Genomic DNA, 14,111 nt, shown 5'->3' on the forward strand with positions numbered 1-14,111 from the left:
AGTCTGTGAGGAATGAAAGGTGGAATCTGATTGGTTGCTAGCAGTAGCGGTCTTTGGCACCAAGCACCCTAAGCAATCGCTTGGGGCTCCCAACATCCAGGGGGGCCCGCACGCCCCCCTCTTCTCTTGTGCTCAAGACCGCTAGACAGGGCCACTGCCCCGCTCGCTGCTGTGATCTGAACTGTAACTATGAGCACTCGTAATGAGCGCTCAGTTACATGCAGCAGCACTGACAGGGCGGGAGCCATTGGCTTCTTTCCTGTCAGTCACTCTTGTGGCTGCAGGAAGTGTTTTCCCTGCGGTCACAAGTGGCAGCTTTGTCCTTGTGGTGTCGGCGCTCCAGTGACATCACTAGAGCATTGGCACCAGGACAAGGGGAGCGCGACCTCTTGTGACCGCAGGGAAAACCCTTGCGGCCACAATAGTGAAGAGAAGAGGAGACGCCTGGACCCAGGTGAGTATAAGTGTTTGTTTTATTGTGTTATATACTATATGGGAGGGGGAGCACACAGGGGCCTGTGTAACTGGGGGAGCGCACAGCGGGGGTCTATATAAATGGGGGGAGCACACAGTGGGGCTATATAATGGGGAAGACACAGGGGGGTTATACATAACTGGGGGAGCACACAGGGGGGCTATAGACTACTGGGGCTTCACAGAGGGGTCTATGTACTACTTGGATCAGCACACAGGGGGTCTATATACTACTTGGGGAAGCAGAATGGGGTCTATATCCAAAGGGGGGAGCACACAGGACGTCTATATCCAAGTGGGGCAGCAAACAGGGGGGCTATATACTACTGGGGGAGCACACAGGGGGTCCATATACTACTGGGGTAGCACACAGGGGTCTATATACTACTGGTGGGGCACACAGGGGTCTATATACTGCTGAGGCAGCACACAGGGGGTCTATATATAACTGGGGGGGGCACACAGGGGTCCATATACTACTGGGGCAGCACACAGGGGGTCTATATACTACTAGAGGAGCACACCGAGGTCTATATACTATTGGTGGGGCACACAGGGGGTCTATATACTACTGAGGGAACACACAGGGGGTCTATATACTACTGGTGGAGCACACAGGGGTCTATATACTACTGAGGGCAGCACACAGGGGGTCTATATACTACTGGGAGCAGCACACAAAGGGTCTATATATAACTGGGGGAGCACACAGGGGGTCTATATATAACTGGGGGCAGCACACAAGGGGTCTATATACTGCTGGAGGAGCAGACAGTGATCTATATACTACTGGGGGAGCACACAGGGATCTATATAATACTGGTGGAGCACACAGGGGGTCTATATACTACTGGGGGAACCACACAGGGGGTTTATATACTACTGGAGGAGCACACATGGGTCTATATCCAAGTGGGGTGCACACAGGAGGTCTATATCCAAGTGAGGGAGCACACAGGGGGGCTATATACCACCGAGGGAGCACACAGGGGAGCTATATACAAGTGGGGGAGCACACAAGGGGTCTATATACTAGTGGGGGAGCACACAGGGGGTATATGTAACTGGGGGCAGCACACGGGGTATATACGACTGGGGGCAGCACACAGGGGGTTTATATACAAGTAAGACAGCACCCAGGGGGTCTATATACTTTTGGGGGCGCACACGGGGGGGGGGGCTATATATAACTAGGGGAACACACAGGCGTCTATACACTACTGGGGGAAGCACACAAGGGGTATATACTACTGAGGGGAAGCACACAAGGGGTATATACTACTGCCGGCTGCGCACAAGGGGTATATACTACTGGGGGAGCACACAGGGATCTATATAATACTGGTGGAGCACACAGGGGGTCTATATACTACTGGGGGAACCACACAGGGGGTTTATATACTACTGGAGAAGCACACATGGGTCTATATCCAAGTGGGGTGCACACAGGAGGTCTATATCCAAGTGAGGGAGCACACAGGGGGGCTATATACCACCGAGGGAGCACACAGGGGAGCTATATACAAGTGGGGGAGCACACAATGGGTCTATATACTAGTGGGGGAGCACACAGGGGGTATATGTAACTGGGGGCAGCACACAGGGTATATACGACTGGGGGCAGCACACAGGGGGTTTATATACAACTGGGACAGCACACAGGGGGTCTATATACTTTTGGAGGAGCACACGGGGGCTATATATAACTAGGGGAACACACAGGCGTCTATACACTACTGGGGGAAGCACACAAGGGGTATATACTACTGGCGGCTGCGCACAAGGGGTATATACTACTGGGGGCAGCACACAGCGGTCTATTGTTGTGGAGTGCATGTTGAGGGGGGGGGGGGGCAGACATAACTTCGCTTGGGGCCCCAGAAATGCCAAGACCGCCCCTGGTTGCTAGGGACAACTGGGCCAGTTTCACTTTACACCATGTTTGATAAAACTCCCCTAATATTTATGTTATCATTCATTTTTTCCATTATATTGAGTCTTTTACATTAGATTTTATTGTATTTTACCACGAGGGCACAGAGGGTTCATGTACAAAACTTTTGTAAATTAGTATCTAATACCTAGAGGACAGACTACTTTGTTCTATGTTGATTTCAGTTTTATGTATGCATTTAGTATTGCATTTTGTCTGTTAAAGGAGTATTCCCCTGAAACATACAGTAACTTTTGATATGTTGCTGCCCATGATGAGACTAACAATTGCTTCCATACTTGTTATTATCTATTCAGTCTCCTTCCCCCAATTCTCAGCTGCCACTTTCTGCTGAAGACACAAAAATCTATGTGTGAGCTTTTCTCTCTGTCTCCTCCTCTTCTCCCCCCTCCCTTCTGAGACGGCTAATGTATACAAGTCCCTGACAGGCTGTATCTGCAACATTGTAACTTCTTTCTAATGCTGAGAGGGTTATGCTGAGGTCAAGTGATGAACTCACTGTGATTGACCTTATATTGTTAGATACCAGTGCTCCACATTTTCTGAAAACAGTATAAATGGTGACCTATAACCAGTGATTAACAGGGGACACGGTAGAAGTTAGGTCCCCAGTAGTTACCCCATTTAACAACCCCTCCCCCCAGTAGGGTAGTAGGTAGTACCCCCTCGGTACTGGACTAGCCCCCCTCCTCCAGCAAATGTATCTGCCATGTAGGTAATCCACTGTAGTAATGCCAAAGTAGTTTCTGTGGTAGTTGCCCCCCAGTAAATAATATCCCCATTATAGCCCCCCCCCCCCAAGTAAATGATGCCCTGGCAGTTGCCCCTTTAGCAAATAATAATCCCCAAGATAGTAATTGCCCTATAGGTAGCCCCCTTATGTACTTATCTCCCTGGGTAGTCTTTGTGATAGTTGGCCTTTGTGGTAGTCCCTCTGTAGGTAGCCCCCATGGTACATCCCCAAATAACTCAACAGGGTGCTGAGTGTCTGCACCCCCTTATTACTGACTGATGAGCTATCAGGATATATATATATATATATATATATATATATATATATATATGATAATATGATAATATTCCAGTATATTTGGACTGGAAATCCTTTTAAAAATAATTTTAAACTTTAATCACTTTGTTTTTTAAATTTTTGGGGGGTAAAATATAAATTACGCAATCATCTACTATTTGTGTTAGAACTGGTTCAGCTTCTTTTTTTGTCAGCATTAAAGGTGGAATGTATCCAACTCCACGTTCTATTGCATAAGTAAATAAAAGGAAAATTGCAAAACTCAGTACTGAACAGCATTAGCAAAGAAAGACAAAGTAACCTTCATAACAGTTATATCAATGCCTACTGTACACATAAGTGGACTGAATCCCATCTCCAATACGACATCTTCCCTGAACATGCACAGTAACTAGAGGCCTTACTATGCATATGTGAATATGCCTAGTGAACAGCGTCGGACTGGGCCACCGGAGGACCAGATGCCCCCCTTCCCCTCCTCTCCGATCCACTCCCCTCCTATCACTCTTGTGACTGCAAGCATAGGGGGAGCCATTTATAAGGGGGAATATACAGGGGGAGCCATCTATAAGGGGGAATATGCAGGGGGGCATCTATAAGGGGGAATATGCATGGGGAGCCATCTGTAAGGAGGAATATGCAGGGGGGCATCTATAATGGGAATATGCAGGGGGAGCGATCTATAAGGAGGAATATGCAGGGGGGCATCTATAATGAGAATATGCAGGGGGAGCCATCTATAAGGGGGAATATGCTGGGGGGCCATATAAAAGGGGGAATATGCTGGGGGGCCATCTATAAGGGGGAAAATGCATGGGGAGCCATCTATAAGGGGGGATATGCAGGGGGGGCATCTATAATGGGAATATGCAGGGGGAGGCCATCTATAAGTGGGAACATTCAGGGGGCATCTGTAAGGGGGGCAACATAGGAGGAAAACTGAACAAGGGGCCATCTATAAGGTGGCTACACAGAGGGGGGCATATACTATAAGGGGGTCACATAGAGTCAGCCTACCCACTAAATGAGGACGTAAAGAGGCCAATACAGATGTGCAGTTTGTATGGAGATGAGGATGGTGACAGAGTGACGAGCCTAATATGTTTGGCAGATTCTGTGGATTTGTGGCTCTGAGAAGTTTTCATAATGGCCCAGGGCAGATGGAGAATAACATGAAAAGGAAAAAAGTGTGATCAGAGAAGACGTTTCCTGTGAGTCACTTGTTATAACTGCACTGTAATGTATATGGAGCACAGATCCTGCGTAGAGCTGGGTCCACCTCTATGTGACTATATGAGGGGATAGTGATCTTTGTACAGTGGATTTTATTCAGAAACAGCGGTGGTGTTAGTCAGTATGTGTTGGTATTAGTCAGTATGTGGTGGTATTAGTTAGTATGCGGTGGTGTTAGTCAGTATGTGGTGGTGTTAGTTACTTGTTATTATTATTTGTTACTTATTATTATTATTATTATTTGTTACTTGTTATCTGGTACTGTGTTTTCTTGGATTCAGTATACAGGATTTGGTCAGTAAAAATATGGTGGTGATGGTAGTGGTGTGGCGGTAATATTTCCCCCTTGTATACTGGTATTATTGTTAATATTGGTCTCAGTATGCAGGATTTGGTCAGTAACAGTATGGAGGTAATATTTATGGTGATAATATACACCAATAGCATGGCTTGGTTAAGTTGACAGTCTGCAGCCCTCAGGATATGCTGGGAGTTGTAGTACAGTAGTACAATCCTCTGATAGCTGCTGCTGTAGACACATGTATTGTTGGACATTCAGGGCTGATGGTTGTCACCCACAGATTGTAGCCACCAGGAGCCTTTGCACACAGTGTTTTATGAAGGGACTGTCCTATCAGAAACTACAACTCCCAGCATAGCCTGAGAGCTGTATAAATATAGGATTTTCTGAGTTTTAGTTCGACTGAAAATGTTATTCACAAGGGATTTCTCACAGATAAAGATACAGAAAAGGTCCGGGTTCTTTTTTGGTGGGCCCCAAGGGTCATTTCCTCTGGTGGGCCCCAAGTACCCCATTCCGACACTGCTAGTGAACAGGATGAGCAGGCTGAGGGGGGTGTCTTTACACTTTGATTTTATTTTTTTGGAAACCAAGCAAAGAAGTCTCAGTCCCTCTTTCATATATTTCTCTATAGTTTTGAACCCACTTCTGACTTGTCAATAAAAAACTTCCACAAAAATGGCAGTTTTTCACAAAAAAAAAAGTTTGTGAGATCTGTGATACGACTAACAACTTTTTTGATTACCTCTGGCAGTTTCTTTTGTTAGTCAAAGTAAAAAAGGGATACTCCTTAGATCACCTTTTTGTTTCAAGCAGGGCTGTGGAGTCGGAGTCGGAGTCGGAGTCGGAGTTGGAGCTAGTTTTGGCTGGAGTCGGAGTTGGAGTCGGAGCTAGTTTTGGCTGGAGTCGGAGTCGGAGTTGGAGTCGGGAAAAAAATGTACCGACTCTGACTCCAGCTTTAAAAAAATCTTTAAACAATTTAGAATTGAGTTTTGATATGAATTTTATAAGTTTTGCTCATCAATATATTTTATTAGCAACAATCTAATAGATCGCTGGCCCTATTAGATAAGGGTGGTCAGGGAAAAGTTGTTAGCCACTATATGGCAGTTTGCTTCTGAGCTGAAAGAATCCATTGTGTGGGGGGAGATCTGTGCTTTTCTCTTCCTGGATGCTGGATGATTGTATTTCAGCAGTAGTGTAATATGAAGATATACTGTGTAATATAGAGGAGGAGGAGAAGACGTAGTGTAGCAGTAACCTCAGTCCTCAGTGTGGTGTTTTCTCTCTGGTAGAAGATTGTGTGGTTTTCTTCAGTGTTCTATGGAAGCAGCTGTGTGTGTGCGCTATGGCTGCAGCAGGCTGTGTGTGTGTGTGTGTGTGTGTTTGTGTGTATGTATGTATGTATGTGTGCTATGGCTGCAGCATGCTGTGTGTGTGTGTGTGTGTGTGTGCGCTATGGCTGCAGCAGGCTCTGTGTGTGTGTGCTATGGCTGCAGCAGGATGTGTGTGTGTGTGTGTGTGTGTGCTATTGCTTGCCCCCACAGTGACCCTCAACATCACTATGTGTGACTCCATCAGTATGGCTGACCCCTCTGTATCACAGGGATTTGGCAGTGTTAGCAGTGTATCTGTGTGTATGGTGAATATTAGTTAGAAATATCGAAGATTGTCAGCAGGAAAAACCACCTGCTTCATCTAGTCTAGTTCTGAGTTGTTCAGGACATGGAGGCTGGAGACTGGCTGAATCCACTGCACACACAGGAGAAGCTGCTTTATATACAGTATTCCTTTATTCACTCAGAAGTTGCACCAGGATCATGTAGGACATTAGGGAGAAGCTGCTGAACCAGTGTGATAAATAACTCCCCTGGTATCTGACCGGCCATTTATGAAGGAGCAGGAGTTGGAGTTGGGAGTCGAGAGCCGGTCCTGATAAAATTCAGGAGTCGGAGTCGGAGCCGGAGCTGCGGCTTACCGACTCCACAGCCCTGGTTTCAAGGGGTATTCTCATCTTCTAATGTCAACTTCTGACCCCCTCCAGCCAGGTTGCTGTTGTCGGAGTTTGGGGAGCTGAACCAGGGAAATGGCAGAGTTTGTGCCACTTTGACACCTACAGTACATATTCTGAAAATTGTAGCTGCTACTCAGTTTGACTGGCTTTAAGTGCAAAAAAAGCAGTAGGGAGGGGTGTGAATTACAAACAAGCTCAGGGAGTGGACAGGGGGATAGAAGCCTAGGAGGACAGCTCTCACAGGCTGGATAAAGAAACAAAAAACATGTGGGGGGGGGGGGGGGTATCTTAAATTAGGCCCCTGCTTCCAGCAGTTGTAGATTTGGATAATGATTTACGCCTGCGAGCATGATAAATAAGGTGCAGGAGTAGCCTTTCTAATCAGCCCCCCCCCCCCTGCCCACCCATTGGACGAGCAGGGGATACAGCAGGTGTACATCAGAGAAAACTGAAGAATCTGCAACTTCTTTCTAAATATACCCCATAAAGTGCAGGAGAATCAATTGTGTACAAGTATAGAGAAAAAACATACTGTAGCTCACACAGTAACATAGTAACATAATAACATAGTTAATAAGGTTGAAAGAAGACAAGAGTCAATCAGGTTCAACCTAGAGAAATCCTACTGTGTTGATCCAGGGTGTAACGCTGGGGGTTGTGGTTCCCCTGTTCAACCACTAGCGATGATGTAAGCCGCACCAGGGAGCGGAGTCTAAGGGGCCGCTGGTCTTCACCAGAGCCCGCCGCAAGACAGGATGGACTTGCTGCGGCAGGCGACCCCCAGGTCGCTACCCCTGGCTTGGCTGCTAGTGGTGGTGGCGAGGTGCAGCTGGAGGCTAGTAGGCAGATGGCAGTAGGCTGAAAACACTAGACAGGAAACACGGAGAGGAGAATACAGGCAGGATACAGGGGCAGGATACACTGTCTGGATACAGGAGAGCTGGGACTACACACTAAGGAAAGCATGCAGAGGCTCCAACACCTGTGGTGGGGCAGGGCTGCAATTTATAGGAGAGCAGAGCAGCAGTCAATTAAAGGCACAGTGACCCTTTAAGTTACAGCAGAGCCCGCACGCGCTCCCTAGGGACAAGGACGTGCCCGTCGAGCTGACAGGGACCTGGAGGAGGAGGAACCCCGGCACAGAGCAGGAGGTGAGGCAGCAGCGGTGCGGCGAGAGGTATGTGCCGCGGCCGCGGATGTGACAGTACCCCCCCCCCCCCTTGGGCTCCCCCGCTTTCTTGCCTGCAAGAAGTGCTTAATGAGATCCCGATCTAAGATTTTGGCTTCGGGTTCCCAGGATCTCTCCTCTGGGCCAAAACCTCTCCAGTCAACCAAAAAGAAGCGTCTTCCTCTAACAGTCTTCATTGCCAGGATGTCCTTAACAGAATAGATGTCATCAGAGACTGTTTGTGGAGGAGAAGAGGAGGGTTTACTGGAAAAACGGTTGAGGACCACTGGTTTTAAGAGCGAGACATGGAAAGAGTTCGGGATTCGCATGGTAGGAGGCAGGCGTAGTTTATAGGCGACCGGATTGATGCGCCTCAGGACCGTGAATGGACCAAGGAAACGTGGACCCAACTTGTAACTAGGGATCTTCAATCGAACGTGCTTGGCCGACAACCAGACTTTATCACCTGGATTGAAAGTTAAGGCAGGTCTCCTCTTCTTGTCTGCCTGCACTTTCATTCGACCAGTTGCATGTATCAGGGATTGGCGTGTCTGCTCCCAGATCGACTTTAAGTCTCTTACTAGTTCCTCCACAGCTGGTACCTCAGTAGATGTGGATAGAGGAAGCGGGGGAATAGGGTGACGAATGTTGTGGTAGACCATGCAACCGGAAGATGTGTTGGAAAAACAGGTTGGCCAGGCAAGGGGAAGAAAGCAGACCAGGCAGAGGTACGAAATGCGACATTTTTGAGAACCGATCGGTTGCCACCCAGATCACGGAATTTCCTTCAGAAGGCGGGAGATCGGTAATGAAGTCCATAGCAATATGTGCCCACGGATGCTCTGGAATGGGCAAAGGCTGCAGCAGGCCGGCTGGTCTCTGACGAAGGGACTTGTTTTGGGCACACGTGGTGCAGGAAGACACAAAGTCCTTGACGTCCTTGGACAGACTTGGCCACAGTAGTGGCGGGAGATCAGTTGCCCCGTCTTACGGGCTCCAGGATGCCCAGCGATCAACGAAGAGTGCCCCCATTTCAGAATTCTCCTTCGGAGCGCTGGGCGAACATAGGTTTTTCCGGCAGGAACATTCTGGAGAACAGAGGTGGCGACCGGCATCAGCCGTTCTGGTGGTATGATGTGGCAGGGAGTGTCCTCTTGTCCAAGGACATCGGAAGCCCACGAGAGAGCTTTAGCCTTCACGTTCTTCTCCGCTGGCCGAAAATGAATAACAAAGTTAAAACGGGAGAAGAAAAGGGACCATCTGGCTTGCCTGGGGTTAAGTCGTTGTGCCGACTGGAGATACAGGAGGTTCTTGTGGTCTGTGAAGATGTTTATTGGGTGTCTTGCCCCTTCTAGGAGATGACGCCACTCCTCCAGGGCCAACTTAATCGCCAGTAACTCACGGTCTCCGATGGTATAGTTCCTTTCAGCCTGGGAAAAGGTTTTAGAGAAGAAGCCACAGGTCCTAGCCTTGCCCGAAGAGTCCTTCTGAGTAAGAACAGCTCCGGCGCCCACAGAGGAGGCATCCACCTCCAATGAAAATGGCCTGGCGGGATCTGGACGAGAGAGGACTGGAGCAGAACCGAAGGCTGACTTCAATTTGGCAAACGCTTGTTTAGCCTCGGGTGGCCACCGCTTGGGGTCAGCTTTCTTCTTGGTAAGAGCCACGATTGGCGCAACCAAGGTGGAGAAATGTGGAATGAACTGTCTATAATAATTGGCGAACCCCAGGAAGCGTTGTATGGCTCTGAGCCCAACGGGGCGTGGCCATTGAAGGACTGCCGAGAGTTTAGCTGGATCCATCTGTAGACCATGGTCTGAGATTATGTACCCAAGAAAGGGAAGGCTGGACTGATGGAACATGCACTTCTCCAAATTGGCATACAGACTGTTGGCCCTTAGCCGTCGCAGTACTTGGCGTACTTGAGTCACATGAGTCTGCATTTCAGGGGAGTAGATCAGGATGTCATCCAAGTACACAATGACACAAACGTAGAGGAGATCCCGGAACATGTCATTGACGAACTCCTGGAAGACCGCTGGGGCGTTGCAAAGACCAAAAGGCATGACCAGATATTCGTAGTGCCCATCCCTGGTGTTAAAGGCGTTCTTCCATTCATCGCCCTTACGGATCCTGATCAAATTGTAGGCCCCCCTGAGGTCCAGCTTAGTGAAGACTCAAGCTCCCCGGAGACGATCGAATAACTCAGAAATCAGAGGCAAGGGATATCGATTTTTCACCGTGACTTTGTTGAGTCCCCTGTAATCAATACAAGGACGAAGTGATCCTTCTTCTGGACAAAGAAGAACACGGCACCGGCAGGGGAGGTGGACTTACGGATGAAGCCCTTCTGCAGGTTCTCCTTGATGTAAGCGGCCATGGCCTCAGTCTCTGGGACCGAAAGGGGTACACTCTACCACGAGGAGGTGTGGCGCCTGGAAGGAGATCCACAGGGCAATCGTTTGGCCGATGAGGCGGTAAAGTGTCAGCTTCTCTCTCTGAGAATACATCTGCCAGGTCTTGGTATTCGGCCGGTAGGCCAGGCAGAAGTTTGGAGGAGTCTGGCGAAGACGAAGGAGGCCGGATCTGGGGGGTCTTCAGACAGCGGCCAGAACATTCTGGACCCCAACGTAAGATCTCCCCGGTCTTCCAATTTAGGTTGGGAGCATGGAGCTGCAACCATGGCAACCCCAACAAGATGGCCGAAGAAGAGCGGGACAAAACATAGAAGACTATCCTCTCCGAATGCAGCGGCCCCACCTGAAGGGTTAATGGTCTAGTCTAATACCTAACCACGTCGCTGAGAGACTCGCCTGTGACAGAGGAAATGGTCAGGGCTTTGGCAAGTGGAACCACTGGTATTTGCCATTCCTTCACCAGGGATGCAGCGATGAAACTTCCTGCGGAGCCAGAATCCAGGAAGGCTGAGGACTGGAACTGGCGACCAGATGGAGTGAAGATCACCACCGGGAAGGACAATCGTGGAGAGGAAGCATATACACCTAGGGAGGCCTCTCCTACCGAACCTAGGTGCAGGAGTTTTCCGCCCGCTGTGGACGCTGAGGACAGTCCAGGCGGAAATGACCGGAACCAGCACAGTAGAGGCAGAGATTCTGCTTCAGGCGACGTGTTCTCTCCTCGTCAGGCGCACTCTCTCCACCTGCATAGGCTCTTCCAACACAGGCGAGGGCTCAGGGGCGGACGGCCTCTGAAAAGCTGGAGCCAGGCGGAATGCCCGGCGAGGACGATGTAGCAGGCGTTCTTGCTGAAGCTCCTCCTCGCGCTCAGAGAACCAGACATCAATCCGGGTAGCCAGGTGGATCAGGTCATTTAATGAAGATGGGAGGTCTCGGCTGGAAAGAACGTCCTTCACTCGACTGGAAAGGCCCTTCTTGAAGGTGGCCACTAGGGCGGCGTTATTCCAGTCTAGTTCAGTGGCCAGAGTGCGGAACTGCACTGCATACTCCCCAACAGAGGAGTTCCCCTGTTTCAAGTTGAGGAGCGCAGTCTCTGCAGATGAGGCTCGAGCTGGCTCCTCGAACACACACCGGAACTCTGCCAGGAAGGTCCGGAGGTTAGTGGTGACTGGATCGTCTCGGTCCCACAATGGTGTTGCCCAGGACAGGGCTTTCTCCTCCAAGAGGCTAATAATGAACGCCACCTTGGAACGCTCAGTGGTGAACTGGTTTGCCAGGAGCTCGATGTGCATGGCGCACTGAGTGACAAATCCTCTGCACATCTTGGGGTCTCCACCATACTTAGACGGAAGCGCCAGGTGTAGGTTCGGACCAAGAGGTGATGTTACTGTCACCGAAGGTGGTGGAGTTGCTGGAGGAGCCTGTTGCGCTGACGCACGCTGCTGTAGGGCAGTAGCCACTTGCTGTATCTGCTGAGACTGCTGCTGGATTTGTTGAGATTGCTGGGTGACCACTCTTGCGATCTCACGGATATCAGGCACCGCGCCGGGATCCATGGTTGGAGCCTACTGTAACGCTGGGGGTTGTGGTTCCCCTGTTCCACCACTAGCGATGATGTAAGCCGCACCAGGGAGCGGAGTCTAAGGGGCCGCTGGTCTTCACCAGAGCCCGCCGCAAGGCAGGATGGACTTGCTGCGGCAGGCGACCCCCAGGTCGCTACCCCTGGCTTGGCTGCTAGTGGTGGTGGCGAGGTGCAGCTGGAGGCTAGTAGGCAGATGGCAGTAGGCTGGAAACACTAGGCAGGAAACACGGAGAGGAGAATACAGGCAGGATACAGGGGCAGGATACACTGGCTGGATACAGGAGAGCTGGGACTACACACTAAGGAAAGCATGCAGAGGCTCCAACACCTGTGGTGGGGCAGGGCTGCAATTTATAGGAGAGTCTCAGAGCAGAGCAGCAGTCAATTAAAGGCACAGTGACCCTTTAAGTTACAGCAGAGCCCGCGCGCGCTCCCTAGGAGACAGGGACGCGCCCGGGAGCTGGAGGAGGAGGAACCCCGGCACAGAGCAGGAGGTGAGGCAGCAGCGGCGGGCGAGAGGTATGTGCCGCGGCCACGGATGTGACACAGGGGAAGGCAAAAACCTCTATGAGGCAGATGACAATTGCCCCACCACAGAGAGAAAACTCCCTCCCGACTCCAATGGCGATTAGAATAATCCCTGGATCAGCGTATCACCGGAAATCTAATGCCCATAACTTGTAATATTATCTTGTTCAAGAAAAGCATCCAGGCCTCCCTTGAACTTATTTAATGAATCGGCCATGACAACATCATGTGGCAGAGCGTTCCACAGTCTTACCGCTCGTACAGTAAAGAACCTGCGTTGATGCTCTGTTTTCTATCACACAACCAGTTACTTACCCATTTGCATACGTTTTCCCTGAGTCCCAGCATCCTCATTTTGTAGACCAACCTTTCATGTGGCACAGTATCAAATGTCTTTGAAAAGTCTAAATACACAACATCCACAGCCTCCCCCAGGTCCAGTCTATAACTTACCTCTTCATAGAAGCCAATCAGATTAGTTTGACATGACCAATCCCTCATAAATCCATGCTGGTGCTGCGTCATAAGTTTATTTTTATTAAGATACTCCAGCATAGCATCTCTTACAATCCCCTCAAATACTTTAGCTACTATAGATGTTAGGCTTACGGGCCTGTAGTTTCCAGGATCACTCTTTGACCCCTTCTTGAATATTGGTACCACATTAGCTATGCGCCAGTCCTGTGGAACAATCCCTGTCATAATAGAATATTTAAATATTAGGAATAAGGGTCTGTCTAACACAGTACTCAATTCTTGCAAAACTCTAGGATGGATACCTTCTGGGCCTGGTGACTGTTTTTAAGGCGTCGCCCCACGAGATTTATGGGAGGATTTATATTATCCCTAGTCATGTCGTCTGTTATGGGATTCTCCTCTGTGAATACAGCAGAGAAGAATGTATTTAGTAGATTGGCCTTTTCCTCGTCCCCCTCCACCATTACATTATTTTTGAGGGGACCAACATTTTCGGTTATAAGTCTTTTGTTGTTTATATAGGTGAAGAACATTTTGGGATTTTTACTTTCTGTGGCTATCCTTCTTTCTGTTGCTATTTTTGCTTCTTTTATTTGTTTTTTTACACATTCTATTCTTCTGTCTATAGTTGCTCAATGCTTCCCCACTACCTTCTTGTTTTAGTAGTCTGAATCAGTGGCGTAGCTATAGGGGTCGCAGGGGTCGCCATGGCGACCGGGCCCCTATGCTAGGGGGGCCCGCCGGCCCCCCTCACCACTTCCTGTCACTATGCAGTTCTCTCGAACAGGCTGTGATAATAACAGCCAGTTCGGAGAAATGCACTAAGCCCTCCCTGCCCGGACTGACAATCTGGCAGACAAGTGTGTTACCAGATTGTCAGTTCCTGTGAGGCCGCCTGATGCATAAAAAAAAAAGTATCAGGCAGCGCAGGGG

Source organism: Dendropsophus ebraccatus, chromosome 4, assembly GCF_027789765.1.
Source record: "Dendropsophus ebraccatus isolate aDenEbr1 chromosome 4, aDenEbr1.pat, whole genome shotgun sequence".
Lineage (NCBI taxonomy): Eukaryota > Metazoa > Chordata > Amphibia > Anura > Hylidae > Dendropsophus > Dendropsophus ebraccatus.